Source organism: Alligator sinensis, unplaced genomic scaffold (genome assembly GCF_000455745.1).
Source record: "Alligator sinensis unplaced genomic scaffold, ASM45574v1 scaffold559_2, whole genome shotgun sequence".
NCBI classification, from domain to species: domain Eukaryota; kingdom Metazoa; phylum Chordata; order Crocodylia; family Alligatoridae; genus Alligator; species Alligator sinensis.
The window spans coordinates 1,312,920-1,329,813 of record NW_005842046.1 but is presented as its reverse complement, the minus strand read 5'-3'; the positions used below and the strand labels follow the sequence as shown (position 1 = coordinate 1,329,813).

Sequence of the window (16,894 nt, the reverse complement as noted above, 5' to 3'; positions counted from 1 at the left end):
TGTGCTAATTCATAAGAAAAAGACGCAGCGCATAGAGCATTGTTCTATACAGAACATCTTTACATCCATTACTGTTATCGTCCAACTTCCACCGAATGAAAAAGCTTTCAAGGTTGCAAATGAATGTGCTAAATAGAAAAGGAAGATTTTGTTCAGTGACTTTAGTCAGACATAAAAAAAAATACGCTGTTAAAACCACCCTGAACATTTAGGAGACGACTGCATCAGCTGAACACTGCATCTCAGTCACTCTCCCTCGCAAAGTAATGGGCAAATTCTAGACACTGTGTGCGCATCTATAGGTGCTATTAAGATGAAGAAATAAACTGTGGCGCAGCTTGGGCTGGAGTCAGCTGCTCCTGAGTGCAGCGTCTACATGTGCACCCAGGACTGCAGCACTTTGAGCCAAGGCAGAGTAACCCCAGGTTGGCAGGGGGATCTGGAGGTCAGCCCTGGCTTGTGGGTGGTGGCATCGGGCAGCCGAGGGGCTGGCTGGGGTGCAAGGTTGCTAAAGTATGGGGCTAGGCAGTGGGCAGTCCCTGCACTTTAGGACCCTTGTGCCTCAGCCAGCCCTGGTCATCATCTACATATGCATTTCAGCCCACATAATTACTCTCTGGGTTTTCCAACCTGGAAATTTAAATTTCTCCTGACTGACTTCCTACAAAATTGTGCCAGGTAATCTTCTTTAAATATTTAATACAAGAAACCCTTTCAATGTTTCAGCAATCACGAGACTATTAAGCTATACTTGCAGTTAAAACTTTCTATCCGGCTTGTTCGTTACCTAAGAAAGCGAGCCAGTGTTAATGGTTAGATGGCAGCTCTCTGCTTATGCAACAGCAAAGATATTAAGTACGTGTAAATCTGCATGCTGGAGCAAATATGAAGATATCAGCATGGGCTAAGCAAGCCAAATTGCAAGCAATAAATGGCATAAAACAGTATTGGAGGAAAAAGTCATTGGAAAAGTTATTAACAGCTATGAATCATTAGCACCTTCTTCACATTGCACGGGTTGGAAAGAAAGTGCCTCTTCTGTTGTTGGACCCTTTTTGATGCTGTAATACCAAAACTCAGTTGGTCATTTGGGTTGTGTTATAAAATCCTTAACAAGAGCCTCTATTGATTGAAGAGAGTAGGGACAGCAGAACTATTTTGTCTCTCCCATTGTAGAGCCGTCCATTAACCCAGCAAAGACAGGGCCTAAATTTTCAGCAGAAGGCTTCTGCTTTTTCTGCAACATGATACGGTGTTTATGGTAATATGCTTGGTGCTTATCTGAGAGAGACAATGGGTGCTTTTGTCTACAAATAGCCTAAACATGGACAAAACAATTCAGATATATTACATAGATTTTTTTTTTGTCCTGATTTAAGTCACTATGGATGAAGTTGGTTTACTGGGATATGTTCCACCCATGAATGAATAAATGCCATTGCTTGGAGTACTACATTTAGATCCAGCCAGTTTCCTTTGAAAAACAAACAGCAGAAATAAATGAGATTTCAAAGATAATCTAGGGGAGTGATTAATGACACGGAAAGACTAAAGACGTTGGGATAGATTTAAAAGGAGACGTATAAGAAGGACCATAAAGAAAGGATATAAAATGAATAGAATACATAACTTGGCCACTCTCAATTACGTGTTGTACAATAAAGGAAGAAAGCCATTTCTTGAAGTTGAAAGTGATTACATTTATTACCAACAAAAGAAAATACTGCTTCACATCATATAAAAATAAGCTATGAAACTCATTGCCACAAGATTTTATTGAGGTTAAGAACCTATCAATATGGTTTTAATGTACTAAGTTCTTGTGAATAGTGAGGTTTTCCACATCAGATAAGCATGAGTAATTTTACAAGGAGCCTAAATCTCTGCATTTCAAAGACTGAACCAGTTTCTGAGTGGATAGCAATAGGAAACTTCCTTCTCCTTGGCCCTGTATTGCATAATTAGCTGTTAAATATTTGTATATCTTTTCCAGCATCAGGATCTGGCCAGCATCAGCAACAGTTCAATATAAATCCTCCGTCTAATTTTCTCTACTGATTCCTATGATCTCCTGTATTGTACATCATCCACAGCTCAGACCTGTATGCCAGTTTAATATCTGTCATAACCCCCCATTAGTAGACGTGAAATCTCTTTAGTGTTGAATATGGGCCGGTGGATAGCAGGGTGTGTATGTGGGAAGTATTAGGCCTTGTTAGTACAAAGGGCAAAGTTATGAGCTGAAGGTGGCAAAAGTATCCTGGAAAAAGTTGTTCCTGAAATGACACCTACAGTGTTTGAATGCCTCGGCTAGTTTGGGATATGTAATGGGCTAATTGTTTGCTGGGCCCGGGTATTTTCCCAGCAGAATATAGGTATCTTTTGAAAATACGGCCTTTGTTAAAATGCGTAGGAGTCTTTAAATGTTATGTTTCACTTACAAAGGAATTCATGACCAATCTGAATTCTCTCTTATCCTTTTACCCTTCCAGTTTTAAACTAGAAATCAGTACTGTATAAAGTGCTTACAAGGGAATTATTTCAGACACCATTACTTGCTAGGGCTGAACTGGACAATTAACAGAAATGAGATAACCTCACCCCAGTTGCAACATTGGTTTCTACAGCAGTGTAAAGGCAATAAAAGAGTGGATGTTAATTAGATGTGCTAATAAATCAAATTCTTCAAGAGCAGTTCACTTGGGGCAATGTTTAAGACTGTGCAGATTTTTTTTTCACTTGCTATAATAGCACTGATGAATAATTGACACCATTTTCTTTTCACTCCTTACAGCCATCTCTTTTCTTTGATACCCACCCACTTTGGAGAGGCAGTAGAAGGTTAGATATCTATTTTTAACGTGCTCATATTTCTACCTCTTATCTTGGTAAATGAGAGGTTTTAAATTAAAAATACATATTCTTTTCTTTCCTGTTTTTGGCCCTGATTCAGCAAATCATGCCTATTCAGTAGCCTCATTGATTGTAATAGTATTTAAGCAGGCACTTAAAGGTAAGCATGAGCTTGAGGTATATTTAAGAATACAGAAAAAGGACTCATCAGCAGCAACTGACAATGAAAAAGGGGGAAAAAATGTCCCAATCCACTAGGCTGCTCTGCCTGGGAAGTGATGTAGCTATGGAGATACAAATTGGACAGCGCTCATTCACTCGTAGAGGGCTGTCAGTACTGATCAGCCTGCACGATTGAGGCCTTTCCTACCATGAGCATGCTATACCGATGGGAGCTAGTATTATCTCCATTTTCTAGACAGGGGAAATTAAGGGCTATGGAAATTGTCCAAAATCATGCAGCAAAGCCAGAGCAGTCAAGAGAGAGAACATATGTATGCCTTGACTTCAGCTTGTTACTGTAACTGTTTTTATATCACTTTGCCTTCCTGGAACATGCTGCAAATGTTAGACATGAAAAAAGACTGATAAAACGGGGAAAATAAAAAAGATTTCTTCTTCATTTGGGTATTCATTATGGGATGAAGCAAGCCACATGTTTAAAGGGAAACATAAATCCCGATGTTGCTTTTCTTAAGCGGATTTAAAATGGAATAGTGTAAAAGCAGCTGTCCATATGGTATTTCAGCTCAGTCAGAAAAGAAAATATTGTATCTGTCAGGAACAAATCTGTTTTTGAGAGTGTTATCTTCCCTGTTTTGCATGAGTTTCAGGGTACTTCAGACAGATCTGTATAGGCACTTGCACTTTTGCTTATCTCAATGAACTTCTGGAGACTACCAACTACCTGTATATACTGTAAGGAACCAGTATCTCTAATTTTTTTATATTCTCCTTCAAGCCATGTTCTAGTTTGTAAATTATAAAATGATGTGACCAGCAGTTTTTTTCCGTTACACCTTGACCTAGTGGTACAAAAATGTACTTGCCAGAAAATGTGCGCATCTGTTTGTGACAGTATTTTATCAAGTAGGAATTGCTCTCTTGGCTGATGGGGGAAAAGAAATCTTTACCCCAGTATTTCCAGTGTGTTTGCAAAACAAACGATGACAGATGAAATATCTTTTATTTTAAATATTTTATTTTATGCCGACATGAGATAAGGAGCTTAGAAAAGAAGAAACAAATACGCTTAGAATAGTTTATGTGCAACAGTTATGTCTTTAAGTATCATCTTAACTGTAGGGTTAATTCAGCTTGGGGGACGAAACGGTGTGGGGATCACATCAAAGTCCATATTTCTGAAAAATGTGAATTCAGGGTGTCATGGTTGTTCATAAAAGACACGGATTATTTTCCCTCTGTTAATCCTCAAGGTGTATGTGCATATGCATGTGTGTGTAGGAGTACAGGTGATGATGATCGCTAAGAAAGACATTTTGAGTAACACAAGTAGATGGGAATTTAGTCACAAATTTAGCTGGGCTAGTATATAATGAGCACTGTTTGCTTGTTTGACCTTACAGGATAGACTAGTACCCTGCCCCTGGGTTGCCTATCTGACAACTACAGAGTTAGACTGCAGGGGGTTGAGCTGGGGATACAAATCTGTGTGCAAACCTGCAAGATGTTAAGACTCTCTGTGTTTGAACTGGATGTAGCAAAAGCACGCTCTGACCAGTGTATTCAGTAGCATAACAAGGGGTGGGCAACCAGAGAATGAGTCCTGGGTACTGATTTAAAGAGGTAGCCAGAATGGACTTAAAGGGGGCACTAGGCTGCTGAATCTTCTGGTGTCCCTTGTCATTGGCACCAAAAATTGGTGGCATTTGGATGTGGTGGAGATCAGAGTCAGCCCTAGGCTTTGGCCATAGGGAGCGGGAGCAGGACACACTCACAGCCGGTGGAGCCCCATGTCCCTTGTCAGCTTCTCATCTCCTTCGCGGTGGCAGTAGGTGGGTAAAGCGGGTGAGCAGGGGACTGTGAGAGGGTCCTTGCACCTGGCGTTGGTTGCATTCACTTCCTGGCTGCACTGACACCTCCCTCCGCAGCAAGAGCGTCTCCCTAGGAGTGGTCGGTAGCCATATTGATCTAGAGGAAAAAGCAATCGGGGCTCATAGAGCAAGATTTTTGCAAAAGAAATTCTTTAATTGCAAGCTTTCGGGCACAAATACCTTTCATCAGGCATTGGAGAAAAGCTTGTAAGTTCTCCTGGGTAGAAATGAAACTTTCATTTCTCTGAACTTTCATTTCCACCCAGCAGACCTTTTACAATCTTTTCTCCATGCCTGATGAAGGGTGTTTGTGCCTGAAAGCTTGCAATTAACTCCATTTCTTCTTTTTTTTTTTTTTTTGCAAAAATCTGGTTGGTCTAATAATAGAGATCGTCTCTACTGTGAGCCCTGCCCAGGAGTGGGGTAGAGACATGAGGCAGACAAGATGACTGGGGCTACCGCATACCCAGTAGTGCAACCCAGTAGTTCTCAGGCTATCCAGAGCGCAAATCCTATCAGCTAGGCCTCTGAGTGTGTTAGGTGGGAAGCTTGTCGTTAGCTTCTACATCCCATGCAATGGTGGATAAATCTGGAACACCGATTCCTAAATTAGATGTGCCACCTTGTTTTCTGTACCTATAAAGCACTTTGCACAGTTACAGCACTGCTTTAAATAACAACATCCTGAGCATCCCCTGATTAATGTACGAATTTTATTATTTGCAGGAACATTGGAGGTACACATTGAGGGATTGTATTGGGTCTTATCTGAAAAACATCTGAAACAGATGAGGAAGGCATCAGGGAAAGTGGAGACATGCATTGAGTACAAGGTACAAAAATGGAAGTTAAAGATAGAAGACTTTGCCCAGGAACAGTTCTTAATACCATGGAAAATATGTCCAATCAAAGCTTATGCGTATGTGACATACAGCTAGCTCCCAGTGAAATACAAATGATTCAAGCTGAGTGAGTTAGGAACTTAAAAATACATACACAGTAAACACTTAAAAAGCAATTTTTCTAGGCAGCACATTGGATCAGATGTGAGATTAAATAAAACTGTGTTTCTTTTAAGCTCCAAGGAAAGGGGTCGGTCTGACCTCCTGCTTTTTGAAAGTAGTCAGCTTCTTAGTAATTGCACGCACAGAAAACCTACTGTTGTTCACTTGTCTTTGCTGTCCTACTTCTGCTCATTTGATGGGAACATACGTAACAGAGTCCCTGCTTATTCATTATGTCACGGCAGGGTCCTATAGGAGGGCCGTGATCTCCTTAAGGCACCCTCTCCGTGCCTATTCAGCCCAAGGGCACCCTCTATTCTCGCCCGCCACGTCTTTGATCTTGAGTTAGGTTGGGAGGCTGCCTTACGTCTCCTAGGCACGGTTAGCTGGGCCCTCCGTCCCCGTGTTCTCCCGGACCCACCAGGGGTCTCCCTGTACACTGGGTGCGTTCTCAGGCACCCTAGCCTTATGGGCTACGCGTGGCTCCTACCAACCCCTAATACCACGCCCCAAGCCTCGCAGATGTACTGGACGTTGGTCCGTCAAAATCAACTCGCCCGCCCTCCCGGGCCTTCTCTGTTGTACTGCCCCCTCCTGAGCTCTCCGAGCCCATTTGGGGCCTTCCCTACGATGTTGGGCCCTTTCCTGGGGCCTTCCCTACGATGTCGGCCCCCTTTTCTGAGGTCTTCTCTAAAATAACCTAGCCCGCTCCGGGACTTGCTCCCGAGTCTCCGGTCCTCTAGGCCCACCGCACTGCTACCCTCTCTTATGCGGGCTCACCGCACTGCTATCCCCTTTAGCCGGGGACCACCGCAGCACCTTGCCCTGCTCCTGGGGTGCCGTGCTGCTAACCCCTTTTGTCGGGGCCCACCGCAGCACCTTACCCCTGTCTGAGGTCTCCCGCTGTGCTAGCCTTCACCCGGGCTCGCTACACCCGTCTCAGGCTTCTCCATAAGGCGCTCCCCCTCTTCGGGGCTCGCTGTGCCCACGCTGGGGCTTCCTAATAGTGCCGCCCCCTCCTGGGGCTCGCTGTGCCCACGCTGGGCTTCTCTAAAGTGCGCTCCCCTTTCCTGGGGCTCGCCACGCCCATGCTCGGGCTTTCTTAATAATGCCGCCCCTGATCTGGGGCTCGCTGTGCCCACGCTGGGCTCCCTAATAATGCCGCCCCTTCTCTGGGGCTGGGGTCTACGCACCCCGCAAGTTGCGCCCTTACTGGTGCCAGGGTCCCCTCGCTGCTGGGATTACCCCTGAGAATACTGCGCCATCCCGGGCGCCAGGGCCCCACACCCTGTGAGCCCTTATGAGCACGCTGCGCCCTCCTCAGGCGCTGGGGCCCCCACCCCTCTGGGCGTTCCTATGAGGCCTCCTCCAACCCCTTATAGCCTCACCCTAGCCACCGGTTTAATACAAACACTAAAGCAAACACAAGCCTCCTGGCTATAACCAAAACCTAAGGCACTGGGCCATAACAACATAAGCCTCCTGGCTGTAATTCAGCATCATTGCTCCAGCCTCTGGAGCTCTCGCGAGCTATACTTGCGATCCGGGTTCTCCCTATATCCTGGCCGAGGGAGCTCCGGCCTCTCCGGCTGCTAGCAGGGAACTGCCAGCCTTGCTTCAGCCCTGGCCTTTATAAAGGCCAGGCCCTGCCTCCTACAGGCAGCTGACTCTCATTAGTTGCCCCAGCAACCCACAGCTGTACTCCCTAATCGCCGCTAGGGCTCCTTATGCACTGCCAGAGCTTTTCCTCTGGCAGTTTTCCCCTCTTTAGGAGTGGGGTAGCGAGGTGCCCCGCGACACATTACAAAGATTAGAGGAACTTTAATATTCCCTCTCCAGATAAGACTAGCCTGTCCCATTTTTACAGTATTTGAATATATCTTTTAATATATTCGCCTATGAACTCTGTAGGGATTCAGTGCAGATAGCTATCAAATGGAGACCTTATGTGTCTGACCTTAGAAAAGTGTTGAGTGCCATGAGAGGGTTAAATAAGGCTTGAGAAGGACTATTTTTACTGTGAGGAAATAAAACTCATAGGGTTTTTTTCTGATATTTTTGGTGGCGTACAGATTTGTATGAAGCTGGCATTGCAGGAAGTCTGGGATGGGACTTTTGAGACCAAATGCAAGAGAGGGGCACCACAGAATAACTAATACTTTTGTACCAGGGATGCTCGGGGGGATTGAACACAGGTTCAGACCACACCTTAGGTGAGTTCCCTAATTACCAGGCTATTAGCATTTGGGGAGACTGGCATCTTTCTCCCAATTTTGTCAAATCTTTGGGATGAAACTAAGGCCAACATTTGGAACAAGAGAAGTCATGAAATCTCAGAGCTTAAAGCAGTTGTTCCCAACCACGGGTCGCAACCCAAATGAGGGTCGTGGGGGCAATGCCGGTGGCACTGCACACCAAGGACTGCTGGAAGCTCCCCCACCCCCAGGCCACCGCTGCCGCCGCACTCCACTCCCAGCAACGGGTCATGGCAAAAAAAGGTTGGGAACCATTGGCTTAGAGGGATGAGAAAATTGGTTGCTACCCACCCCTATCGGAGGCTCCCTGCTGTGGTACTTGGAATTTAAAGAAAGGAGCAATAGAAAGGAGAGTTTGGAAAGTTGATATATGTTGAAGCTTTCTGCTGTTTGTAGAGCCGGTGGTCAGTTAAATGCAGACAGGTGTGGACAGCTGAAATATTTACGTTGGGCAAATTAGCATAAAACCAGTGTGAACAAGGAACGGACAGATGATGTAAATCTCTCAACCAGCGTAACTTCAACCAAACTGGTTAAGAATGACTCTTGAAAGAATCCAGGGTAAAATCCCACCACTTTGGCTTAAGTTTCTTCTGTTTGCATCCATCCTGTTATTGATGAGCTGCTCCCCTGGGATTATTTACTTGGGCGAAGAAAAGACTGGGGGATTTAATAACAGAGCTTTCTCACTCTGAGTATAGCTGAGCATTGGAAGAGGTTGTGGGATCTCCATCTTTGGAAGTTCTTAAAAGCAGATTAGACGAACATTGATCTGGGAAGGTTTGGGATGCTCCTGCCCGGAGCAAGTGACTGGACTAGTTGACCTGATGAGGTCTCTCCCAGCCCTACTTTTCTAAGAGACTCTACATCGCATATACATCTATGATTCTATCACATCCTACTGTGGGAAGTGACATCTCTATTTTACGTATCCTTCTGGTGAGAGCGATTTAGCTATTTTAGTCATTTGAAATTGTTTAAGCACGTCGTCTTCATTTGCATAGTTTCCGAGCGGGGTACACTGAACCCATACCCAATGTGTAGGCAAGGCATTTCATTCAATCTGACTGTGCCATCCCTTGCTAAATTTTCCAGTATCTGGTTAGAATATATCAGGCTGTAGCTAAATACTAAATCCAGGGATTTTAATTTTTACTGATTTCTCTCTATAAGTTTATACTCAAGGCTTACAAGCATTTGGTTCTCCAACAAATCTTTGAAAGCTTTGCATAACAACGTTATGAAACTAGCAACTACGTGACTCTGTGTCTTGCTAATCCAAAGTAACAAATTAGTTCTAGCAAAAGCGAAAGGTAAACATAAAATTTTTTATGCCAAAGGAAATTAATTTGCTTAAAGAAAGCTTTTTTTCCTGTTTTAGCTATATATTTTTCATTTACTTCTTCCCTTCTTAATTAAAAAAACAAAATAAAAAACCCACTCTCACTCTCATAAAGGGATTTATTTTTTTTTACATTCCAATATCTCCATCTCTGTAATGTATCTCAGAACGATTTCCTTTGCTTTTAACACTTGTAGTCCAAGACATGTTTAAATGCGCTTCCCTTTAAGAGAGCTGTTTCTTTCCTTTTGCATTTCTCACAAACTCAGCGATGGCAGTCCCGAGGGCTCTCGAACTCCTCCGTTTTGTATCTAAGAAGTCACAAAAGTCACTCCACCCAAACCTCACTGTAGGGTTCTGTATTTGTCTCTTCACAAGTCCAGGTCAAATGTGGGAGGCTTGTGTTTCGAATATTTGACAAACGCACCGATTTCGTCAGAGTTGTGAGAGGCCTTCTCCCATTTCTGGGGTGATATGACCCCGGCTCCCATTCCTGCCCGGGGCAGGGGGTCGGACCTGATGATCTGTTTAGGTCCCTTCCGACCCTAAGCACTATGATGCTATGATTTGTAGATCACTATCAGAAAATGAAGACTCTGCAGGATAAATTAGTCCCATCTCATTTCTTTCTAGCAATATTTCCACCTGCATAACAACTTCTGAGCATTTTAAAGCAGGCTTGCAGACCAATTAGAGAGTTAATTATTACCATGATGGGACTGTATTTATAATGCACTTTTAAAATGCAGCAGAAAACACCTGGAGCTAAGGATGTGAGCTGCCGTCTATTGAAGGAGTAGACCAATGAAAATGCATTCATTTTTTTGTGTGTAAAAATGCAACATGGAGGTGCTAATTACTCACCCACCATCCCGTAGGGAGCAGGGAAAATAACTCCGGTGTCCTGAATTCTGTTCTTCTGTATTAATACAAGAGCGTCTCTATTCCAGTTCCAGTCTCTCTGGGCCTGGCAGGTGTTGATCTAATTTTCTTGATTGTGTTTTGATTAGATTTGAAATATGTTTATACTCACTCTTCCATGAGTAGCTTGTTCGGACGAGGGCTCAGAGGGAACGCCTGTGTGTCTGTTCGTGTTCACGGTGAAGGTTGCACTCTGTTCTGACGGGGGTGGCGTTTGATGTATAATTCTGTTGTAGTCCTCTGGCAGTGGGCTTTATTCCCACCGCTGCTCTTTGCTCTGTGAATGTGCGTTTGCCTTGACTGCAAGGAGAAATATTGTTTGTTCATCCTTTCCTCTCTTTCATCTATGTCACAAGTGCCCCATAATTATTTAGATACTCCAGTGCCAGAGCCCCGGTAGATATTCTTTCATGTAGAATACAGAGCATTGTATGTTTTTACCTAAAAGTAAAGAGTTTGAAGCCTGACAGAACAGAGTTAATGCAATGGAAAGGCAAAGGGAAAGACAACCGAAAAACACTGCAAAATGCTTTCAGAAGCACGGAGCTGGATCACATCATACCATGCAGTCTATGCACTGGTAACAATAAGACTCTAACACCAGGCCGCTGTGGCCAGACAAGATCTCTCATCTCACCAGCTGAGCCTCCTAGCTGAGGGTAAAGCAGCAGCTCTTGGTGGTGTTCAGAAGAGGCGATTACAAGGTCAGTGCTGTTGAGTTAGGTTGCTCCTGTGTCGCCGACGCACGTATGGCTTGTGCCTCTTGCCTGGTGCTTTCCAGCATTCTCCATGTTGAGTTTGCTGAAACGAAAGTCCAGGAAATACAATGTTGGAAACACAAGTGTAAAAAAAAAAAAAAAAGCTTTGTCAATGAGATTCTCAAGTCAAAGAAACTGGATAAGCTTCGAATCAGAATCTTTCTTCCAGCTGAACAGCCGGGCTCTTGGAGATCCATCCATCACTGCTGTCGGTAGATATCTGCCCTCTGGCACCCACTACTTGACTGTTGAGGAAGATGATGTTGTCCAGCCTTTGTCTTCTTTTTAACTAATAGTACATGGCACACTGCAGGGTGGACTCTGACCTGCCACATCAACAGCAGGAGAACTTGCCTACGTTTCCACTGCTTCCATAAAGACATGATCATTAATTGCGAAGTATGGGAAACATTATAGGTATACTACAGTAAAAGCCACTGAATCACTGAGCATAAGTGCCTGTTTAAAACGAATGACAAGACTCATAACTGTCTGTTTTGCTTTGCCGGTTTAACATGATTCAAGCTAATGTTGAACTTCTATTGATTTCATTTGCAGCAAACTGACCAACAATGAGTTTTTGTTAAAAATCCACTCAGCACTCAGTTTTCTTTCCCTTTTCCATTCTTTTAAAGTCCTTTTTTTGCTCCTATCACAGGGCTGTTCGAGCAGGTTCCAGGAGTGTACTGAACATTGTGATCATGCATAAAGCAACCTGGTAACTGTTGTGTTTTACTTGAAGAGTCTATTCTACATTGGACAGACAATAGACAAGGGCCATTAATTTCTCTCTTGCTGCTTGACCACGAACCTGCCTTCATCACTTATATTGAAGCACTCCTGACTAGCATCCTGACGGAAATGGTTTTTTTTGCAAAAGAGTTCTTAATCATATCTTATTCCGTGTTTGTTCTATGCCTTGATCTCGAGAGCAAACAAGGGGTAGCATCATGACGTCCTTTGAAGAGAAAGCTGCATTCTGGTTTGGCCCTCAGGGAATCTTATGGAACCAAGTGGAATGAATGCTGACATTAAATTTGTTGCAGTAATCATAAATTGAAAACACAGAAAGCAAAGCAAAGTGTCTTGCAATTATCTCTGGAGCACAGACACACAGCAACACCTAATTCACTTGTAAATTAGAAAGGAACCAGTGTACCGTTGAGCAACATACCTGCATATTTTAGCAATCTGATGAATTGCTAAGAAGTCTTCACTGTAGTATCATTGACAGTGTCGACTCAAACTGCATACAGTATTTTAATTAGCACAAAACAACAGCTAAACAACAGAGCTGAAGTTTTAACAAGCATAAATCGGTATATATGTTTATATAACTTGCCATTCTCCTGCATGAGAAACGGGGCAGAAAAGTATTTTAACCTTTTTAAAGAAGAAAAGATTAAGTTCTTAATTATGATGTATTTGCAAGTGAGATTGCCATCCTCTTTTTAGTTGGGATGTGACACTTGTAATAAATAGCAAACAAATTTGTGTATCAGGGTCCCTTGCTGGATGGAATAATGGATGGACTAAATCAGACACATTCATGGTCTGAAGGTCATACTGGAGGTATACACTCCAGATATACAGATATTTTGGTGGTAGTGATGATCCTCCTCTGAAAATGCAGCACATAAATTTTTAGCAGGCAACTGGTTTTGATTTACTTATGAAAGCAGCTACTGACAGTGGTGAAATGGGTATTATGAACCTGTAAGTATATATAGCTAAGCCTTCTCACAGCACTCATTATTACATGCATTATTTTTGTCCTGTACAGAAAATCAAAAAGGGGTCCGCATGCTACTCATCAGGGTTAAATACAGATGGTCAAAAAGCCCGAGGCTGAATCGATTTAATCTTCACAGGTTAGTCTAAGCTGTGTAGATTGAACTGATGAGCAAGCAAACAAACATTCACTTTTGATCCCAGGAATGCAGCCATATGCCTGCAATGGCCCAGGACAAAAATCAGGGGGCGCTGCATCACACCCTCTGTTTGATTGGAGTAGACAGCTTTGGCCAAAGCTAGCCTGCCCAACCTGCAAGGGGGGAGTGGGGTTGCGGGGGAGGTGCAAAGCATCCTGGGATGCTGGGGGACTGTTAGTTAACTTGAATCTGGAGGGGATCCGAAGTTTAACAAACCAATATAACCTAAAATCAGTGAAGTCTGATGCTACATCCATCCAGGTTTAGCTTAAACCAGTTTCAGCCATTTTGAAAGCAGTTGACGTGCACTGAACTTCTGCCGTGTTACAGGTTTGAACCAGTTTCCGATCATTTATACCAATTTGTGTGTAATTTCTGTCCCAAGCCCAAGAGTTTCCCTTCCAGGGCCATTTGAGTTGCTTCCTACACTTTCCATCTAAAATAGCAGCTTTCAGTTTCCTGTAGATGGCTACAATGTGGAGCTGGGTAGAGAAGGGAAGAGAAAAGTGAACAAAACGAGGGGCGAAGAATGTAGTATCTTTATCTTTTGGAGATGAATGGGATGAAACCTCTTGTCTCCTTTGCACTGTCACAACCTTTATTCAGATCAGGCTCAATCCTGAAAGAGAGTTTGCAATTGTAGCTCCCACGTTCAAGCTCCGACTAGCTTTCATTCTACAGCTGTTGAGGTGTCACTTCTTCCACATCCTGAAGTATATGCCAGCTGCTTAACAAGCTGCAGTGAGTATTTAGGATCTGAAGTAGGTTAACTGAGTCTGCAGCAAGAATTTAGCCAGGCAGAATATGGTATTCAAAGCCAGGTACAGACATTATGTTTTTACCAGTACAAGGGATTGGAAACTGGTCCATACCCATAACAGAACAGAAGTTTGCCACACACAACTGATCTGTACCCATAATAGAAAAGTTCAGCACACACAGACTGGTTTAAATGGGTGGAACCCGGTCTAAGATTTGCTTCCCTTTCCTCCTCTGATCCCAGCAAATATGTGTTGTGTTCGCTACTGATCTAAACTACTCCGCTTACAGAAAATCATGTAACTTAAATCGATTCTGCCTCCAAGCTTTTTGAATGTCTGTACCTAGCTGAAATTGCCATTTGGCCAAAACACTGGTACCAGCTATTCTACTACTTGTGAAAACTCTCATGGGAACTAAAATGGCCAGAAGAAGTCAGATCCATAGATGCTAGGGCTGGAAGGGACCTCAACAGATAATCGAGTCCGACCCCAGATCATTGAGTCTGATTCCCTGTTGTATGCATCAGTGGAAAGGCAGCGGCGCTTCTAGTGACATGGTTTCCACATGTGTTGGGCTACTGGCACTGGACTGCTTCAGAAGAGCACCATCTAATGAACTACTAACCCAACCCCGTGTGTCTTTGTATGCTCCCCATGCAAGAAATGGATCTGCTGTGCTGGTGAGGAGCAATGGGTTGAGAGCAGGTGCTCAATTCAGATTTCATCTAACCATTATCTAATGGAAAGTTCTTTTTCTTTCCATGTGTTTTATCTCCGCATGAAACTGAAATTCCTTTTGGATTAATTTCTTTGGCCAATGCTTCAGTTGTTGTGATCAGAGAACAGAAGAGGGCATTACGTGCAGCCCAAAAGTCTGTTCACACTGGGGGTTAGGGACCCTTTAGGAAACAGAACTGCTTAGGAAATGACTGTTAAAACAGATAAATTAGTGCATTTGCAGATAATTGTGCAGTTTAGAAACACTGGCTGTTTTGTGGGTAGCTGTGGAATTTATTTTTTAAGAAAAAGCACCAGAATAATATAGTAGTTACCAATCCCCTCTGCGGCAATTAATTCTAAGGCTGCATTTCAATTATATTGAAACAATACCTGAATTGAAATATATCTTTAGACGTATTTTAACACAAAGCTACTTCTAGAGCAATTTAACATAAAAGAAATAACAACAATTAGCACGTTCCCCATTTCAAAATCCTATACAAACACTAATTACCCTCCTGACTGCTTATGTTAAACTTAATGCTGAAGCTTTGTATTCAGATTCAACCTTGCCATATTTTTGTCTGTTTAAAAGCTTCTCACAGCTTTTGTCGGTGAAAAAGCTCTGAATACATACGATTTTAAGCTCTGAAATTGTATATAGAACACAAAGACTGCTAGTTATTTGATTTGCTTGGAAGAAGTGGCCTACAGTGAATAATTTTTTAAACCTAAACCCAAAATATACAATAGTCTTTCCGAAAAACAAACATGCTACTATTCCAGATGGCTTACTCAAACAGAAGGTTGCAACATATTTGACGCTTTCAGCGTTCATGTTTTTGCACACTTTCCATCAAAAAAAGAAATCACTCTGCATCGTACTTCTGTATTCCCATGATCACAAATTGGAGTCTCCTCTAACTGGTTTCACAGGTTGCAAAAGGTCATGCATACAAGTTCTACCACTGATGGATCTATTTAGGAGAAAGAAACACCGGGCAGCTGTGCACAAAGGTGGATTCCAGGAAGGTTTGTAGCTGCCCTATTGGGGAGGGGGGCAATAACATTTGCTGCTAGGGGAACTGGTCCTTTGAGGGGGTGTTAGGATGAGAGCTTGTATCTCTCCCATGCTGTTTTTGAGCTGACCCTCATCTCATTCTTTAACAGTTTGTGAGTTTTCAGATTCTGGAGCTGGGATGGTCCACCTTGGAGCTGGTGCGGGAGGTCTTTCCAGCCTGCTGAAAATGGGGTGCACATAATGGGAATGCCCTATTTTTGGTTGGGCAGGAGGGAAGGGTTGACACATCTTTGGGTTACTGTGTCAAATGCCTCTTTCTGGTGATTGATTGCAAATTCTCCAACAAGAGGGTGCCAAACATTTGGAGCATAAGACTCTTTGGAAGAAGTGGGCCTTGTGTGTGAAGATGTGATATCCACAGAGAAGGAAAGCCACTTTCATAAGTTTTTCGATGTGATCAGCCAATAAAATCAGGTAAGGCATTGTTCAAAGCTACCAAACTCATAACACCTGGTGTCTTGCTTATTAATTGTCCTGTCAATCTTTGTCCACTGGGCAAGTTGGTTGTGTAGAGCTATGAAATAGAAAACAGAATGACACTTTCAGTTTGCTTCTGTAGCTGAATGATTTCTAATATTAATTTTATTTTCTCCCACCTAAACTCTGACTTCCCTCTGGACTCTTCCAGATGTATTTGCAAGCAAGTAGCATTTCCACGCTATTTTTCTGGTCAGTGAGGGAGGACTGACTAGTTCATTCCCTTGCTGTAATTCTTTTGAGGCCAGCTGTCCAGTGCATGAAACTAATATTGCAGAGGCACTTGTCAGTTGATAATATTATACAGCTGTATAAGGAGGAGTAAGCTCCAGAGGAACCATACCCACAGCAGAAGAGATCTGGGGCGTTCATATGGCAAAGGGCAATAAAGCCGTTCTCCGTGGGTTGTCTTTCAGTTTTGGCAGAAGGCTGTTCCTTACTATACAACTGGTGTCTGAAACAGAGCGATGACAAATAGATATAGTTAGGGCTTGGGGCGAAATACAAGAAAGATATTTCTGTCCTCCCTGAGACAAACAGATTTGGACGTTGACGTTACGCGGTAATGTGTTGTACAACATCACACAGTCATTTTCATCCAAGTTGTTCACTTGAGAGATGTCTCAGATGGGAAGTAAAAGCAATAACCTGTGTGAAAAATAGATGGATAATGGACAAAATGTTTGCTTGCTTCATCTTTTGGTTAAGTGTTCTAACTTCCTGGAGAATAAAGCCAT

At 43.1% G+C, this 16,894-nt stretch overlaps 1 long non-coding RNA gene across 1 annotated transcript in view; it reads left to right on the top strand.

The window, feature by feature from the left end:
• The window catches only part of LOC112550173, a 61,440-nt gene that overhangs the window by 25,403 nt on the left and 19,143 nt on the right, over positions 1-16,894 (top strand). Inside the window, exons 3-5 of the long non-coding RNA XR_003093847.1 lie at positions 2,795-2,841; positions 3,687-3,771; positions 5,634-5,740. This is a non-coding gene — a long non-coding RNA (uncharacterized LOC112550173). The remainder of the gene's footprint in view (positions 1-2,794; positions 2,842-3,686; positions 3,772-5,633; positions 5,741-16,894) is intronic.